Source organism: Hirundo rustica, chromosome W, assembly GCF_015227805.2.
Source record: "Hirundo rustica isolate bHirRus1 chromosome W, bHirRus1.pri.v3, whole genome shotgun sequence".
Lineage (NCBI taxonomy): Eukaryota > Metazoa > Chordata > Aves > Passeriformes > Hirundinidae > Hirundo > Hirundo rustica.
In genome coordinates this window covers 20,930,547-20,948,526 of record NC_053487.1, presented here as the reverse complement: position 1 = coordinate 20,948,526, position 17,980 = coordinate 20,930,547, and the positions used below count along the sequence as shown (strand labels likewise).

The 17,980-nt window shown below is 45.6% G+C and overlaps 1 protein-coding gene across 3 annotated transcripts in view; it reads right to left on the bottom strand.

Annotated features, from left to right (window-relative positions):
• LOC120764830 (uncharacterized) overlaps window positions 1–17,980 on the bottom strand; it is a 118,107-nt gene that overhangs the window by 30,776 nt on the left and 69,351 nt on the right. The gene's annotated exons all lie outside the window — the stretch shown is intronic.

Below are 17,980 nucleotides of genomic sequence, written 5' to 3'. Positions count from 1 at the left end.
AGGTAAAACTGAAAGAACACCCCCCAGTTTCAATTAAAAATTTAAAATCAAGACAGTTAGAAAGACCATATAATCCTGTAACATGGGGAAAGAGGTTTGCATTTGCCTCCACAAAAAGAGGACTCAAGTGAGTTCCAGTGAAGAATGTGAAGCAGTACCACGCATCGAAGCCTGCTGACACACCCATATCAGCCAGTACTGCTGCAAACCAAGAAGCAAGCACCCAGACCTGAGCTGCGCAGAATCATCAGGAGAAGATGATCCGCCAAAAGCAGCCCAAGAAAAGACTGAAGTTTTATTATTTGCATGTTACTTTTGTTCTTTTGTTTTAGTTTTTGTAGTGAAGCTTTACCTAAGTCAACCAAAGATGTATGTCTGAGTTGTTTTAGCTAAGTCTGCAGGCTCTGATACCATCTGTCTATCTGACAGAAGCCCTGAAAAACCTGTTTAGTTAGAGTACCTTTTCCAAAAGATTTTGAAGGTTTGTGCTGCACGAATTCATCCGATCACTCTGTTTCCATTCATAAACAATTGCAAGAACTGAGAGATTTAGCTAGCCAAATTACAATAGATGACCCATCCTGGTTAGACAATTTGTTTGATGGTTTGAGCTTTGCACCTTGGCTAAAGGAACTTTGTAAGATAGGTTTGATCATTCTAATAGTAGTAGTTGTAGTTTTAGTAGCAGTTCCCTGCATACTTCAGTGTGTGAAAAAAATAATGAGTAAGACAGTGTCTAGTGTTTTAGTTGTTAATAAGAACGGGGGAGATGTTGGGGAGGAAGAAGCCAAAAAACCCTATAAATATGATTGCCTCTATTCTGAGAATGAGAAACCTGTAACTGAGATAGAATTGAAAGTAAGTTTTGATGTTTGAGATGTATTAGATACTGGATCTCTGGGAAAACAGTTATGTGACCATCTGAAAGTTACCTGCAGCCAGACCCAGAGGTCAAATGGAATGTTCTGTCTCACCCCTCAATGTATGGTTCATCCCACACCTGTACCCCTCCCCTGAAGTATCAGGTATCTGTAACCCCATTGGCACAAGGCTTGTTCCAGCCCACCTTGAAGACCCCTGATAAGGGGTCCCAAGGGGGCTGGACGGTCTCTTTGCTCTTTGCTCTCTTTCTGCTTGCACCCTTCCCCGAGGACTTTCCTCTCTTGGAATTTCCTCTCCCTACTTCTCCCTTCCCCCACTTTCCTAGGCCTTGCCACGAGCTGCAGCCTAGCAGCTCAGAGCAAGGCCTCCACATCCCTTACAATAAACCTCATCTTCTAAAACCTAACTTCAGAGATCTCTCGTCTACATTTATCTACACCGTCCAGGAGTCCTCAGCAGCAGGAGGAAGCTATTTCTACAGGATGTTGTGAACAGCAAAGTCCAAAGGTAGAGTCTGTGCCAGCTGAGCTTCCTGTCGAAGAGATTTCACAAGAGACAGTATCCTGGCCACATATTGTTTTAAATATACATCACTTATCTCTACGCCCCCACTAGGCTGGGAATTGTAAGGGTAAGGAATTCCAAACATCAGTTCAAAGGGAGGTAATTGAATATCTCCTCTGGGTCTAGCCCTTATCCTTGCTAAAGCCAGTGGCAAGAGCTGTACCCATGGCATCTTAGTTTCTATTACTAGCTTCAAAAGGTGTTTCTTTATTTCTCCATTCATCTTCTCCACCCTGCCGGAACTCTGGGGATGCCAGGGGGTGTGGAGATTCCATCTTATCCCTAGAGCAGTCATAACTCCTTGAAGATTTTTTCCTGTAAAATGAGATCCTCTATCTGAGTGTATTGCTTCTACAATCCCATATCTTGGAATTATTTGTTCCAAAAATACTTTAATAACTGATCCTGTAGTTGCTGAAATGGCAGGAAATGCTTCTGGCCACCCTGTTAACTGACATACTATTACCAGAAGGTATTTAAACCTTGCCACTCATGGCATTTCAGTAAAATCCACCTGGCATCTCTGGAAGGGACGTATAGCCCAAGGCCTCCCTCCCCTGGCAAGTTTCTTTGTAACTCTGTTATTTGTTTTAGCACAAATCAAACAACCTTCAATAGCTCGCTTTGCCAGGGTAAAAAGACCCACAGCAGCATACATTTTGAGGAAAGCTTCTGCTAGTCCTCGAGAGCCCCAATGGCTCCTTTCATGGAGTTGTTTTAATAACTGTAAGGCTAGAGCTTTTGGTACCCACTGTTTACCATCCCTTGTAAACCAATTACCCCGGTTTTCCTCTGCCCCACTCTTTTTAATTATCTCAAGTTCTTCTGGTGAAAAAGACAGTTTCTCTGGCAGTGATGCAGTTACTGGGAGCAAGGGGAGGATCTTAGAGATTTCTGGCGACAGTGCAGCTTTTTGAGCTTCTTCATCAGCCAGTCGGTTTCCTAGTGCCTCCTCTGAGTACCCTGTTTGGTGCCCTTTAATGTGTATTATTGCTACTTTTTTTGGTAAGTTCACCACCTCTAATAGGTGAGAGATTAAGTTCTCATGAACTAACTTCTTTCCCCTGCAGGTTAATAAACCACTTTCTTCCCACAGTTTCTCGAATGCATGTATCACCCCATATGCATATTTAGAGTCAGTAAAAACATTCACTGTCTTATCCCGGTATAATTCACAGGCTCTCACAAGCGCATACAGCTCTGCTGTCTGAGCTGACCAGGTGGATGGTAACCTCCCCCCTTCCTTTAGTTGCTTTCCATTCACGATAGAGTATCCTGTAAATCGTTTCCCTTCTACCACCTTTGAAGATCCATCAGTAAACACATTTTCTCCCTCAGGCCATGGAGTATCTCATAAATCTTTTCTAGCCTGGGTCTGGAGATCTAATACCTGAATGCAGTCATGGGTTTCTCTTTCCCCCTCTTCTTTAGGGCCGTTCAAACAGGAGGCTAGGTTAAATCCTCCCCCACTTTTAAAATCTAAATCCTTCTGTTCTATTAAGCAAGATTCATACTGTAATAACCAAGCGCTGGTCATCCATTTAGAGGCTCTCTCAGTTAACAAAGCTTTAATCTGGTGTGAAACTTTAACAATCAGATAACCTCCCCTTGTCAGCTTTCGAGCCTCAGCCACCATCAGAGCTGTAGCTGCACAGTTTTGCAGACAATGGGGCCAACCCCTGGCTACCGGGTCTAAGAGTTTTGAAAAATAAGCAACAGGCCTCCATGTCCCCCCATGCTCTTGCACTAAAATTCCTTTACAATGACTCTGTTTAACATCCACATATAGTTCAAATTCCTTTTCTGTGTCTGGAAGAGCTAAGACTGGGGCATTAACCAATTTGTCCTTTAATTTTTTAAAGCTTTGCTCTCCCTCTGGTGTCCATACCATGACATTAGGACTGTCTTGGGTTAAAAGGTCATATAAAGGTCTGGCCACAACAGAAAAATCTTCAATCCATACTCTACAGTACCCCACCAACCCTAAAAACTGCCGTAACTCCTTTTTTGTCTTGGGTAATGGTACTTGTAAAATCCCTTGTATTCTTTCCAGATCAATACACCGCAACCCCCCAATCAAAATATGTCCCAAATATTTGACCTTTTTTTCTACCAACTGCGCCTTTTTTTCAGACACTCTAAGTCCTTTCTTAGCAAGAAGATTAAGCAGCTGTACAGTAGCCTCCTCAACCACCTTTTCCTGTTCCCCTGATAAAAGCAAGTCATCAACATATTGCAACAACCTAACTCCTGAGGGTGGAGTAAATTCTCTTAATATTTTCTGCAATGCTTGCCCAAACAGAACTGGTGACTCAGTGTAACCTTGAGGTAAAACTGCCCATGTCAATTGTTGTTTTACCATTTTCCCTCCTTCCTCATGTTCCCACTCAAAGGCAAAATACTGTTTACTATCTTCTGTAATCGGACACCCCCAGAAAGCATCCTTTAAGTCCAGTACTGAATAATACTGGTGTGAAGAAGGGATCTGATTCAGGATTGTATAGGGATCTGGAACTGTGGGATGCCTTGCTTTGACAATTTCATTTATTATTCTTAAATCCTGCACCATTCTGTAGGCTCCATCTGGTTTCTTAACTGGCAGGATAGGGGTGTTATAGGGAAACATACAGGGCTCCAAAAGACCTGCTTTTAGCAGGGACTCAATGACAGGCTGTAACCCCTTCTTTCCCTCCTTTGAAAGAGGGTATTGCTTTTTAGACACCACTTGTCCTGGTTGTTTCAGAGTAATTTGGAGAGGCTCTATGTCTAGTTTTCCGTATTTTCCTGGGGCTGCCCACACTTCCGGATTTATTTCAGCATAAGCCTTCTCAGACATTTTACATAAAGATATCACAGTGTTGGACTCTGTGTCATTTTTTTACAATACTAATTTGCATTCCCACTTTAGCCATCAAATCCCTTCCCAGTAAATTACAATCACAATTAGTAACAAACAGGAATTCATGTATTTCAAACCTGTCCCCCACATCTATTAATAGTGGTTGAATAAAATACACTCGCTCATCCTTTCCACTCACTCCTTGAATGACTAATGATCTTTTTGATAATTCCCCCCCCAGGTATAAAATTTAAAGTGGATCGAGAGGCCCCTGTATCTACCAGAAAGCACACCTCCTCTCGATCTGGACCCACCTTAAAAGTTATCAAGGGCTCCTGTGTGGTGGGTCCTTGATATAATGGGAGCCCCTGACACCCCTAACAATCCATTTCCATTATCCTCTGGACTTCCTCCTCCTGAGGGTCCAGCTGTTTCTGTGGACACTCCCTTTTCCAATGCCCTTCTGCCCAGCAGATAGCACACTGGTTCTTTTCTAACCTCTGTTTGGGTCGGCTCCCCCCTGCTGAGGAGGGAATACCTCTGCCACTTCCCTGTGGCTGACCCTGTCCCCTCTGTCCCGGGGGACCCCTTGGACCTGTTGTTTATTTTTCTGTGGCTGCAAAACTCTGCCGTCATCTTTGCCTTAGCCTTTACGTTTTCCTCATCCCTCCTTACATATATCTGCTGTGTTTTTCTAACTAGTTCTTCTAGAGGCTTGTTCTGCCACTCTTCATCTTTCTGTACCCCTTTCCGTATGTTAGGCCAGGCCTTTGTAACAAATTGTACCTTCAACAGTGTGTCAAAGGCTGGTCCCTCTGGATCCATCCCCCCATGCTTCTGCAAGGCCTCTCTAATCCTCTCTAACCAATGAGAGGGGCTTTCATGTTTCTCCTGTTCTAAGGACATAGCCTTAGCTATGTTGTTAGTTCTGGGAACTGCTGATTTAATTGCCCTAATCAAATAAGCACGGTAATCACAGAGGAGAGCCAAACTGGTCTCCTCATTTGGGTTCCACTGGGGGTCCACCTGGGGGATGGCATCATCTACTGTAGGTACGTTAGGTCCAGCTCCCCCTGCTGCTTGTGGATGTTCATCCTCCCACAGCTGCCGAGCTTTCTGCAAAACCATTTGTTTCTGTGATGACCCAAATAAAATCCCCAGGAGAAAATCCCAGTCCTTCCATGTATAATCCGCATTTCCCAAATATTCTTCTATCTTTTCCCCCACCCCTATGGGATCATCCAAATATGGGGGTAATTCTTTTTTCAACCCCCTTATATCCTGGGTAGTAAGTGGTATCATTACAAACCCAAAGCCACCCCCCTGACCCCCCAAAGGAACTTGGCAGAGTGGCATCTGATGTACCCCTGTGTCTTGGGTCCGGAGGGCTTCTGATGTGCTCAATTGATTTCCTCCTCTAGTTCTACGTGATTGTATGATAGGCTGCTCCCTTCCCCCTACACCATTATTATTCTCAGGTGGGGCCGTAGGAATAACATTCCCCTGATCCCTTTGCTCTGGGAGTTGAGGATACAGGGGACCTGCAGCTGGTCCTGGTTCAGCTGGCAACACTGGAGGACAAGATGGGGGAAGGTACTGAAGAACATCCCAATTCTCACCAGTTAACCCTTCTTCCCTTTTTTTCCTCTTCTCCCTTTTTCTTTAACACATAGATTTCTTTTGTTGCTTGTCTAAAATATGTCAATCCACATTCCCTTTCAATCCATCCTTTACAATTCTCCTCTAAATACTTTAACAAAATTCTACACAAACGAATCCTATTTGTTCCATAAGGTGGCCACATAAGCTCCTTTGGCAACTTATACTCCGGCCACACAAAATAACAATATTTTACCATCATCTGCATAGTTACCTCTGGGTGAATGCATAGTCTGTCCCAAGACCTCAGCATTCTCCCCAAGGGACTCTCCAGGGGTATTATGGGATCAGCATCCCTTTTGCCGGGGCCCCTTCCCGGCTTTACCCTAGCAACCCTCCATGGGTGCTGTGTTTTACCTGTGCTGCCCTCCATGGGCACCCTCCCAGGTTTGCTCCCTGAAGATCCCATTTTACTCACCGGTGAGATTTTCAGTGGTCCTTCCCTGCGGACTCTTCACGGACCCCCCCTGGTCTGCCACTCGTCTGTCTCCTGGACAGTCTTGGGAACCCAATCGATCGCCCTATGCCAGCCGCCACCAAGGGGAGCTGATCACTGAAACTGGGTGAGGCGCACCTTCAGCTCTGCTCGCTGCCCGCCACCCCAGACAGTGGAAATCTCCCGGACGAGAGCCCCCAAATTGTTAGGAAAATTAATCCACGAACACCAGAGGTTTATGTCCAAAAAGGAGACAGAAGAGTCCTTTTATTTTATTTGAATAAAGGGAGAGGCCGTGGGGCATTTCCCCTGGGGTCTCTCAGTTTTTCAGAGGACACACCCTCCTTTTTATCTTAATTTCCCGGCCGCATTTCCCTCTCTCTTTCCCCATTGGCTGAGGTACTTGAGAGGTACAGACTTCCCGAAATGCCTAAGATTCCCCTTTTAATGTATAACTCCCCCTTAATTTTTAATTTTTATGGGATTTATGGGTTTTTCCCCATTGTTGCATTCATCTTTCAATATTTAATTTCATCTACAGTTTGTTTGTAAAGGCAAGTATCTTCTTTTCCATTCATCAATCAGTAGAATCCTTCCCATTGTTTCAGTTATCTCTCAGTGCTAGTTTTATCTACCTGCAGACTGAGGGCTTGTTTGTAAAGACAAATCTGGTCATTCCTCTCAGCAGTAAGTATGTCATCCTTGGGGACACCAAATACACACTGAGAGATATCGAGATCCTTCCGGGTCTCGTCTCATCAAACCCTAAACAACTCGTTCTTTGGCTGCGCTGTGTCCGCCCACCCTTGTTTCTGCCTAAGGGGCAGATAATAGCTCAGGCAATTCCAGCACCTGACCCATTCCCTGAGAAAGACATCACGAGGAACAAACACCCTGAGGTTTGCCCCACACGAGTTATTGGGAGGGACAAACTCATAATAGGGTGTGAGGTCCGTCACAGTGGGGAAGTCATAAACATCAAGGGCGTTTTAGACACAGGGGGATATGTAAAAATTGTACCAGAAAGGATTTGGTGTAGTGGTGTGACAGTTGTTTTATTAACTTATTAAGTTATTTTTGTAAGATTTTTGAGTTATTTTTGTAATGGTTTAGTCCACTGTACCCCCTTGTGTTTTGTAATAGTCTTCCCCCTTATGAGTTAGGTATTTAAGCAGACGTTTTCTGTCAGTCATTCCTTCCCTGCACCTGTCCCTGTCAATTCCCCCCCTCTCCTCGTGGTCGCCCTGTCTGTCACTTCAAGGCCCTTCCCTGGATTCTGGAAAGATCCAGGAGAGGTGTCGAGTGGTAGGCTGGTGCCCGGGGAATCCCCTCCTACCCTCCTGTGATTTGTTAATGGTTCAAAGGTTGACACCCCTGTTACCACCCCCATGTTTCCTGATTGGCTGACCCGTTGTCAGCCCTCCCCCATTTATAAGTGGCTGTCAAGCTTTGATCTCTGCTCTCTCTGGGCAACAGTGGGCTGAGGCAGAGCTCCTTGCTGGACTCCCCTTAATAAACTACCTTCTACCCTGCCTAAAGAGAGATGACTCTTTTTCCGTCGCCGCCGTCGCAACTCCATCAGGTCCACTCGCTGGTGTGGGGAACCAAGAGCCCACCGGGAGGAGGTTACTCGCCCTGCCGGTAAACCCGACCGATCCTCGTAGTAGCAGGGCAGAACTGAGCTAGCCTGCACACCTGCTGAGCGTGAGAGGACACTGCTATAATTTGTCCCTCACATTGGGAACTGCATAATGTGGCAGGGCACGTACAAGGTGTAGGGGGAATGAAATTGGCAGAACAATCAAAGAGTGTTGTGCAAATTAAGGGGCCAAACAGACAATTGGCTACACTGCGTCCATTTGTTTTGGATTATTCAGAGCCCTTGTGGGGGAGACACCTGATGGCCCAGTGGGGGGTCACGATTGGCATTCCAGATGCCCCCTGGTTTTTTGGGCTGTGGCCACTGAAGAGCTCCCTACCCAGAAACTCAATTGGAAAACTGATTCACCAGTCTGGGTAGAGCAGTGGCCGCTCAGTAAAAAAAAATTGAAAGCGCTTCCGGAGCTAGTAGATGAACAGCTAGCTAAAGGCCACATTGTGGAAACCACATCTCCATGGAATTCCCCAGTCTTTGTTATCAAACAGGCAAACAAAGGCAAGTGGCAGCTCCACCACTATCTCTGTCAAATTAATAATGTCATTGAGGACAGTGGTTCTCTCCAGCCAGGGATGCCGTCCCCAGCAATGCTCCCTCATAATTGGAATTTGGCAATTAATGATATCAAAGATTATTTTTTCCAGATTCCTCTGAACCCTGACGATGCCCCATGTTTCGCCTTCTCGGTCCCTACCCTCAACCGAGAAGCCCCAAGTAAAAGACACCACTGAAGGTATCTTCCCCAGGGTATGAAGAACTCGCCATTTATTTATCAGTGGTACCTCTCTTCCTTGCTGTCCCCAGTGCGCGCAGCTGCAGGAGAAGCCATCATCCTGCACTACATGGATGATGTGCTTGTGTGTGCCCCGAATTATGACTTACTGACCCACGTGCTTGACCTGACAATCGATTCTTTTGTTGCTGCAGGGTTCAAGCTTCAGGAGGGAAAGATTCAAAGGATGCTGCCTTGGAAGTACCTGGGTCTGGAGATTGATAAGCGGACCATTGTGCCACAAAAATTGGCTGTCAAAAATAACATCAGGCCCTTAGCAGGTGTCCAGCAGCTGTGTGGGTCTTTAAATTGGGTAAGACCTTGGCTAGGTCCGACCGCCGAGGACCTAGACCCCCTCTTCAATCTGTTAAAAGGGGGAGAGGAGCTAAGCTCTCCTAGGACCCTTACCCAAGAGGCACGAGCAGCCCTAGAAAAGGTACAGGACTGCATGGCCACCAGACAGGCCAACAGGTGCAAATCAGACTTGCCATTTAAATTCATCATTTTAGGCATACTGCCACACCTACACAGGATGATTTTTCAGTGGGAAAGAGTGGAAAAATCAAAAAAGGACAAAGACTGTAGGGATTCCCTCTTAATCATCAAGTGGGTTTTCCTCAGTCACCACTGGTCCAAAAGAATGACCAGGCCACAGGAACTGGTAGCAGAATTGATCCGGAAAGCCAGGACCCGGATCAAGGAGTTGGCAGGATGTGATTTTGAGTGCATTCACATCCCAATTGAGGTAAACTCGGGCCAAATCACAAAAGCAATGTTGGAGCACCTGCTTCATGAAAATGAAGCTTTGCAGTTTGCTCTGGATAGTTATACAGGTCAAATTTCAATTCATCGGCCTGCCCACAAATTATTTAGAGAACAAATTCAGTTCAAATTGTCATTAAAAAGTGTTCAGAGCAGGAGGCCCTTAAAGGCTCTAACTGTTTTTACAGATGCATCCGGAGCATCCCACAAGTCAGTAATAACTTGGAAAGATCCTCAAACTCAGCAGTGGGAGGAAGATATTGTTGAGGTGGAAGGATCACCTCAAGTAGCTGAGTTGGCTGTATGTTGGAGTCCAGGGCATTCATTTGGCTGCCCTGGAGGGTCAGGGACCTGGGCAGGGGGGTCTGGGACCCCAGCCCAGGGCCCAGAGCTCAGAGAGACACTGGATTTAATTTCAGTCCATGGGAGAGGCTTCTTGCACTGCAAGAGGCATTGCAGGCCACAAGAGTGTGAAAAATTAGTAGTTTAGTACATCACAGGGTGAAAAAACAGTGGGTTTGGGATTTTTGGCATTGACGTGAATGGGGCAAGATGGAGAATTTAGGGCGTTGTCTCTTTCTTCTTCCTTCTTGTTCCCTCACTCCATTTCTGCGGTGACGTTGGCACAAAGTAGTTAGTGAGGATTGGGTCAGAGTAAAGATGACCTTTTTAGTAATAGTGATAGACATTGGTAAGAAATAGTAAATAAAGAATACGTAGCAATTAGTATAAAAGATAAGGACAGCCCAGAGACAGGAGGAGTCACCAGATGTCTGAGCCGCAGCAAACATCTTTTGGACACTGAGAAAATTGTAAGATAAGAACTAATAAACAAAGCATGTAACCTTGAAGACTCCGTCTTTTCCTGCGTTTAGCACAAAGCTTTGCAGAGGGCCAGAACTCTAAAACCACCTGAATGCCGGGGAATTTAAACTCCTGAAAAGGAGCCCCCGAAAACTAGCTGTAGATGTCAGAGCTTTTGAAAAGTTTCCTGAACCATTCAATTTGGTCACAGATTCAGCCTATGTAGCAGGTGTAGTATCCAGAGCTGAGCAAGCTGTACTGAGTGAGGCCTCCAACACTGCACTTTTCAACTTGCTCTCAAAACTAGTAAATCTAGTCTCCCACCGAGAGCAACAATTATATGCGATGCACATCAGATCACACACTGATTTACCAGGGTTCATAGCCGAGGGCAACAGAAGGGTTGATGCTCTTGCTGTGCCTGTGGAGATGGCCCCACTCCCAAACATCTTTGGACAAGCCAAAATCAGCCATCAGCTTTTTCACCGGAATGCACCAGGCCGAGTCCGCCAGTTCCACCAAACTCGGGAACAGGCTTGGGCAATTGTGGCAATGTGCCCCTCGTGCCAGCAACACGCACTCCCAGCCCTAAGTGCAGGAGCGAACCCCAGCGGATTGAACAGCTGTGAGGTATGGCAGATGGACGTGACACACATCATGTCCTTTGGTAGGCAAAGGTATGTCCATGTATCTGTAGACACCTTTTCTGGAGCTGTCTATGCCTCTGCCCACACAGGGGAGAAGGCTAGTGATGCCATGAAACACCTAATACAGGCTTTCTCCTTCCTGGGCATCCCCAAATCAATAAAAACTGATAATGGACCCACATACACATCCAAGGAGTTCGGAAGCTTCCTGCAGCAATGGGGAGTAGAGCACAAAACAGGCATTCCCTACTCCCCGACAGGTCAGGCCATCGTAGAAAGGACCCACCAAAATCTCAAAAGGGTTCTCAGCCAACAATGTCAGTCTCTAAAAATAGAAATGCCCCAAATCTAATTATCCAAAGCCTTGTTCGCTCTGAATTTTTTAAATTGCACATATGAAAATCTTAACCCACCGATTGTGTGCCATTTCAGAGAGAACTGCCAACTGCAGCTGAAAGCAAAGCCACCGGTAATGGTAAAGGATCCAGCAACCAAGGAGACAGAGGGCCCCCATGATCTAGTCACCTGGGGTCATGGGTACGCCTTTGTGTCCACTCCCTCAAGTCCCAAGTTGGTGCCATCCAAGTGGGTGAAACCTTTCATCCCTAAAAGTGCAAAGCCACGTGCAGAGGACCCACAAGTGGCCAGTGCTGCCTGGAGAAGGAGAAAGCGTCGAACCTTCTCCTAACTATCTGTTTTCCCTTGACAGTGTTTTTCTGAAATTTGTTTGCACTGGATGTCATTATTTTATTTTTCAGCTTTAAAGGTACTCAAGATCCAAACTCTGAGCATCTCCCATGGACTGAGCCTCCCTCCTTCTCAATTTGATAAGCAAGGGGGTAGATGTTGCTGTGTGTTATTTGGTTTCGTATTGCATTTCATTTCTATATTGGGTTTTATAATGGTTTCTTCTGTACCCCCCTGTTCCCCTGGAAAATGTACTATCCCAAAGTTTTTCCCTGCCCTTTTTCCCCACCCATTCTCCCACACTGTTCCCTTCCTGGAATGTAATCCAACCCTGTTCCACTCCCACCTTATCCCTGATTGGGTAGTGGCTTATCCCTGCCTCTAGCCCCTTCCCTGGATATAAGCCGAAGTAACACGTGGCAAACCCTCTTGGCTCCAGGGACTGGGGCAGGGCTCCTGACCCAGGCTGGGGCAGGACCACAGAACAAAGACTGAATAAAGCCCTGGTTTCACCCTCGGATCAAGTGCAGACCTTCCTTTGCCATCAACAGGGATTGGCTCTCTCTCCTAAGGGAAAGTTTCCTGGCTGCTCCTAGGTTTTGGGACCCTGAGGAAAAATCCTTCCAATTGTGGTTTGTCTCTCGAGCTAGCTGCAACAAGAACAGAGCTGGAGAGCTCCGTGAGGGAGACAAGCCACAGGGAGCTACATGAACAAGGGGTGTTACCAATGGGGGGTGGAGATTCCCAGTGATTCCCAGTGATGTTATTGGGGTGGAGCAAGGGGAGGAGCAAAGAGAGGAGCCAAATTGATTGACACAGGGGAGGAGCCGAAGAGGCTGATGCAGAGGAAGGGGAGGTACCCAAGGGATGAGAGGAGTTGAATGACTTGAAAGGGTTGGCTGGAGGGGAGGAGGCAGAGAAAAAGGGATTGTGGGAAGAAGCACATGCTCTATTTTGTGGCCTCTGGGGGTCATTTTGTGAGGCTGGGAACAAAGGAACAACCTGAGGATTTTCAACTGCGGGAAAAGGGTTGGATTGAGGGTTTGGGGAAGAGTCCCTGGCAGCAGGCACTTTGCTGCCAGAGCTGGGGTCCCAAGAGGGTTGTAGAAAGCCAGGGAGTCAATTACAGCCCTGTGCTTTTATATCTCCACAAGTTGCTTTCTCCAACCTGCCCAGGGTAGGGGATGAGGAGTTGGAACAAAGGGACTGGGAAATAGGGGCTTCGGGGAGAACTGGGGAAAACTGCAGTGGTTGGTTCTCCACTTTCCCTCAGTCCTTCTGTCTCTCCTGGTCTCTCACCACCGACTGAATTTTAATAAACAATGCATAGAACTTATCTCCAGAGGGATCCCCCATTTTTGTCAGATTTGTCAATACAGTTCCTACAGCATTCCAAAATATCACAGTTCTAACATCTTTCGGGGACATTTGTGGAAAATGGAGAAGCAGCCATCTCACAAACTGGTATAGCAAACCCTGTGAAAACTTCATTTCCCCCCCCCACCAGGGTATCCTCAACTAGGACATAAATCTCCCTCTGCCACACGGACTACTGCACACCCATCCCATCTGTGCAGCAACTGATTTGCCCTTCCTTGCAGTAAAAAGGAGAACTAAAACGAAAAAGAGTTCAGAGACCGCCTGGAGCATCGGGGCGCTGTGCTCAGCCGACTCACGCGACTTTTTGCCCGTCGGTCCCTTAGGGGACAATGTGCCCGTACCCATGCTGAGACATAGACTTTAGAGAATTAAGGATTTTTAGAGGGGTTAAGATTTTAGTCAGAGATAAGCTTTGCTGAAATTAACTAAAGTAGATAGGTAGGCTTTGTTGAAATTACAAGTTAGTAATTAACTAAGAGAAATTGGGTTTGGGATCACTCTTCCATATTAGAATAACTGATTACTTGTCAACTTTGGTTAGCTGTGTTTATAATGAAGAATATAGAAACTGATGAATAGCTTTTAGGAACATAAGACAATTGTAGGCCTCCTCTGCTCAGAAACCCATTGAACGGTCATGAAGACAGAAATAGGAGTCCTACCAAGGGTTCATTTATCACATTTGCATTGAAAAGGTAGAAAGGTCAGAACGAGGAAGACTTCTTTACTTCCACATTTTGGGGACCCCTCCCCATGAAAAGGACCACTGACCCATTTCAAAGAACAAACTATGCATGCTTAATAGCTTTTGAGCTAATTACCATACGAAGTGGGGAATGGGATGTACCAGGGTTATGAATATGCATTTGTGTTTTGGGTATTCAATACTTTTGTAAATAAAAGGACTCTGTAATCACCTGTAAATTGCAGTGTGAATTTGGGAGCTATCCCGCACACTGTCCGGTGCCGTAATAAACATACACTTTCTAACTTTAAACTGTTAGAGAGTTTTTGTCCATCTCAGTTGGGTATCGATACTAGATCAGTACCCATATTTTCTTTAATAAGTCATTTTGGCGAGCCAGCCAGGAGACTGCTCTCTCTGGCCGTGGGGCCAGCGGGGTCCGGGACCCCTCTGGGCACCCACCCGGAATTTTCTGGGAAGAGGGCTCCTGCGGTCCCGCTGAATACCCGGGGAAAGACCCAAAAAAACACCAAAAACCTGGTTTGGTGGCTTTGGTTGTGCGCAGAAAGCAGAGAGTCCAGAGCTTGTGTTCAGCTTGGCTGAAGTAGCTGAGAGATTTTTAGTGCTGAGATATGCTTGGCTCTCAGCTACATACTTGCTACGGTGTATGGAAGTTTGATTGCAATTTCTAAAGGTATTCTAATAACAATATATCTAGAGCAAGGCATAACAGAGGACCTGGTCTGATAAGTGATTAATAACCAGCAATTTGAGTGGACTGCCTAACTGCATTGTGGGGGTTTTTTCTTCTTTTACTGAATAAAAAGGAGTCCCCCCCCTTGTAGAATAACTACATTTTTTTCCAACAGCTGCTGTTCCAAGCCTCATTTTAAAAGAACATTGCTCCCCCGTGTCAAAGATTATAACTAACTTTTTTAGAAAATTAACAGTTTGTTTTATTCCTTTGTTTACTAGCAAAATTATATGCCCAGGAATAGGAGACACAGGAATCGAGGACCTGGTTCGGAGGAATTCCCCTGCTCAAGGAAGGATTGCTATTGTAACCCGTGGATTGTGTTTCGTTGTGTAGTTTGCCAGGAGTCGTGGGTCAGACAGGTAACTCATAGTGAAAGGGCTGGAATGAGCAATTCCTAAAACCATAAATTGGTCAGCCCTATATGCCATTAAACAAGTTCCCTCTCAAACACCTTCTGAATTTTTAGATCATCTGCGGGATGCGATGCAGCGACACACCACTCTGGACCCTGAATCGGATGAAGGGAGACAACAACTAATAAACTTATTTTTAGGACAATCCACAGGAGACATCAGGCAGAAACTCCAGAAGATCCGGGGTCCAAATAGTCGAGATTTGGAAGCTCTAGTGGATGAGGCGTGGAGAGTCTAGTAATCGGGAAGAAGGATATAAACAAGGAATGAAAAGACTGGTAGCAGTAGTAAGGGAGGGAGAAAAGGAAAGACGTGAGCAAGGTCCACCGAGACAAGGACCATCCCAACTGGGAAAAGATCAGTGTGCATATTGCAAGAAAATTGGATACTGGAAAACCCAGTGCCCAGAGCTAAGAAGGGGTGACAAACAGAAAAAAGGGAATCGGAGAGGAGAAAAGGTGGTTGCTCATGTGAAGGAGGACTGAGGAGGACCGGAGGGCCCTACCCTAGGGGACCCCCTGGTTATAGTCAAACTAGGGAACAAAGAAAAAGAAGTGGAATTTTTAATAGACACAGGGGCAACATTTTCAGTGTTGAACAAGGCCCTAATACCTGTAACCAATGATTATGTTATGGTAAAGGGGGCAACTGGCCAATCTGAAAGAGCTTATTTTTGCAAACCATTGAAGTATAAATTGGGAAAACAATGGGGGATTCATAAATTTTTATATATGCCTAATGCTCCATCTGCACTTTTGGGCAGGGATCTGCTAGAGCAGCTGGTTGCAAAAATAATATTCAAAAATGGGGAAATTAGTTTGGAGGTAAAGGACCACCAATATGTGGAGCTATTAAGTTTAATGTTAATTACCAGAGAAACTGAAGTTGTAAGTGAAGAGGAAAATTTTAGGAAAATAATGGATCAGGTGTTTCCTGGGGTGTGGGCTTCTAATATACCAGGAAGAGCAAAGAATGTGTTACCTGTACAAATTAAGCTCAAGGAAGGGGAACGACCAGTGAGAGTCAAACAATATCCCCTAAAGAAAGAAGATAGAGAAGGGATTAGTCCAATCATAGAAAACTTTTTACAAATAGGATTACTAAAAGAGTGTCAATCTGATTTTAATACTCCCATTTTGCCAGTAAAAAAGCCTGATGGGTCATATAGGTTAGTACAAGATTTAAGAGCTGTTAACAAAGTAACTGAAGATCTGTACCCAGTAGTTGCTAACCCTTATACCTTGTTAACCCGTTTAACACCTGAACTAACTTGGTTTACTGTTCTAGATCTAAAGAATGCTTTCTTTTGCCTCCCTCTCCACGAAGCCAGCCAGAAAATTTTTGCATTTGAATGGGAGAACCCCAAAACTGGAAGGAAAAATCAGCTCACATGGTGCGTACTACCACAGGGGTACAAGAACTCCTCCACTATATTTGGGGAACAGCTTGCAAAGGATTTAGAATCTTGGGAACCTCCACCAGGAGAAGGACAGTTACTCCAGTATGTGGATGATCTCTTAATAGCCACCCAGACCCAGGAGACATGCGTGGACTGGACGGTAAGCCTCCTAAACTTTCTAGGCCTGCAGGGGTATCGAGTATCTCAGAAGAAAGCCCAAATGGTGAGGCAAACAGTCATTTACCTGAGTTACAAAGTGAGTGCTGGACAAAGGACTCTAGGGCAGGATCACAAGGAAGCAATATGCCAGACCCCAAAACCTCAGACAGTGAAAGAACTAAGAACCATTTTAGGCATGACAGGGTGGTGCAGACTGTGGATTTATAACTATGGGTTGCTTGTTAAACCTCTGTATGCCTTGATCAGGGAAGGGAGCAGAGATCTTCAGTGGACAAAAGAAGCAACCCGAGCCTTCGACCAACTAAAGAAGGCCCTTATGTCAGCTCCAGCCCTGGGACATCCAGATGTGAATAAACCATTTTCCCTGTTTTCCCACAGGAAGCAAGGGATTGCCTTGGGAATATTAGCACAGAGCTTAGGCCCGTACCGGCGGGCAGTGGCCTATCTTTCCAAGCAACTGGACACAGCAGCTAAAGGATGGCCAGGGTGCCTCAGAGCAGTTGCAGCAGTGGCAATAAACATCCAAGCTCACAAATTCACCCTAGGCCAGAAGATGACTGTGCTAGTATCTCACACAATGTCTGCAGTCCTTGAGGCAAAAGGGGGACATTGGCTCTCCCCACAGAGGTTTCTGAACAAGATGGTGTTGAGATTGTGGTAACTAACATTGTGAATCCAGCTTCCTTCCTCAGCGGGAGTATGGGAGAACCAGTGATCCATGATTGCCTGGAGACCATTGAAGCCACCTACTCCAGCCACCCGGATCTGAAGGACACCCTGCTTGTGGATGCTGAGACCTGGTTTACTGATAGAAGCAGCTATGTCATCAGTGGGAAAAAGCATGCTGGGTATGCGGTTACTACAAGCAGAGAGGTAATAGAGTCTGGACCACTACCAGCCAACACCTCTGCACAGAAGGCTGAGATAATCGCCTTAACTCGAGCATTAGAGTTGGCAAAAGGAAAAGAGATCAACATCTACACGGACTCAAGGTATGTATTTGGGGTGGTTCATGCACATGGAGCCATTTGGAAAGAGAGAGGACTGTTGAACTCACAAGGAAAGAACATCAAGCATGCACAAGAGATACTGAGACTGCTAGATGCAGTACAGCTACCTGAGAAGGTAGCCATCATGTACATCAAGGCACACCAAAAGGTGAGCTCTGAATTGGAGGAGGGGAATATGCTGGCAGACAGAGAGGCAAAAGACGCAGCTAAAGGTGAGGTACCTGATGAGACAGTTGAAACAGCCCTAATCCCAGATGGAAAAATTCTTATTGAAGGTAAGCCAGTATATACTAAAAAAAATAAGAAACTCATTAAAGCAGAGAAAGCAAGTTATAATCAGGAAGGATGGGCTGTGACAGAAGAAGGGAAACTCGTAGTATCTTCTTATTTATTGTGGTCATTAGTGCAGAAAGAACATGAGAAAACACATTGGGGAATAGATGCCCT